Genomic DNA, 1,234 nt, shown 5'->3' on the forward strand with positions numbered 1-1,234 from the left:
AACAATGGTACTAATAGCAATATCTAACAGTTATTGAACATTGTTCCAAATGCTTTATACATATACTACACATTAGTTACAGGTAGGTACTATCACTTGTGAGTCTCTTATAGATGAAGCAATTGAAATATATTACTTGCCCAAGGTCATAATGACTTGCCTCAAGTTAGACAATAACAGGACAGAATTTGAAGATAGCAGTCTGTCTTTGGAGCCTGTGTTCTTAATTACTACTGCCTCTGTGATGTTAAAAATATTAAAGATAAATTCTTATTTAACAATGACTACTGGTATATACCAGATGTAAACATAATGGGACATCATGTTTTGGTTTTTTAAAATTATACTAGAACGTTCTATACTTAGTGGTGCTTTCAAACTAATCCTATCAAGAGATTATGTGTTCAATTTAGTCTACCATTAGTCAAAAATACTTGAATTAGTGAAAAACATGTAAATGTCCTTCACATATGTTTTATAGGCAAACAAGGAAAATGATGTCACTGCCTTACTGTTACCTTCTTTTACGGCCCAAAGCAGCTTTTTTCAAGTTTTACTACTCATCTTATTCACTAGGCTTGGCACTAAATGATTTAGGGTCATTAAAAAAACTATATCCAGTCCCACACACAAAAAGAATCTGAATCACATTTAAAAAGTATATGACTCAGACTCTAAACTCAGATCCAACAGTTTTTAAATAATGGCAGAATTTTTGGAATAAATGTATAGTCTCTCAAGGTAACTGTTTTGAAGAGGACAAAATTCAACTGTCTGGTTCAGATCAGTCTGTTAAAAGTTACTACACTCAATAGGTTTATTTCATTTTACTAATCCAGTAGCCAGTTCACGTCAACCACCAACTCATGCCCATATTGACTATTCTGTTCCCAAGTCAATGATTTCACAGCTAGTATTCTAAGCACTGTATATCAAAATAGTGTTGCTGAACCAAATGGAGCACAAATCGTTTTTTATAACATTAGCCAGTTCCCTAATTTACTCTTTAAGATAAAGTGATTCTGCTCTAGCCAACAGTAACAGCAGAGACAAAATGGCGGCTTTAGGAGATGCTTTACCTTTGACTGAATCTTATTAAACAAGCGATAACAGTAAAAACAGTGTATATACACACATATAAATATATTTGATATTACTAAAGCACCAGCATCACCACCACCATTTTCAAGTGATGCCAAATAACATTATATTTCAGAAGATGGGTCAGTGGAAG

This window comes from Rousettus aegyptiacus, unplaced genomic scaffold, assembly GCF_014176215.1.
Source record: "Rousettus aegyptiacus isolate mRouAeg1 unplaced genomic scaffold, mRouAeg1.p scaffold_m13_p_10, whole genome shotgun sequence".
Taxonomy (NCBI): domain Eukaryota; kingdom Metazoa; phylum Chordata; class Mammalia; order Chiroptera; family Pteropodidae; genus Rousettus; species Rousettus aegyptiacus.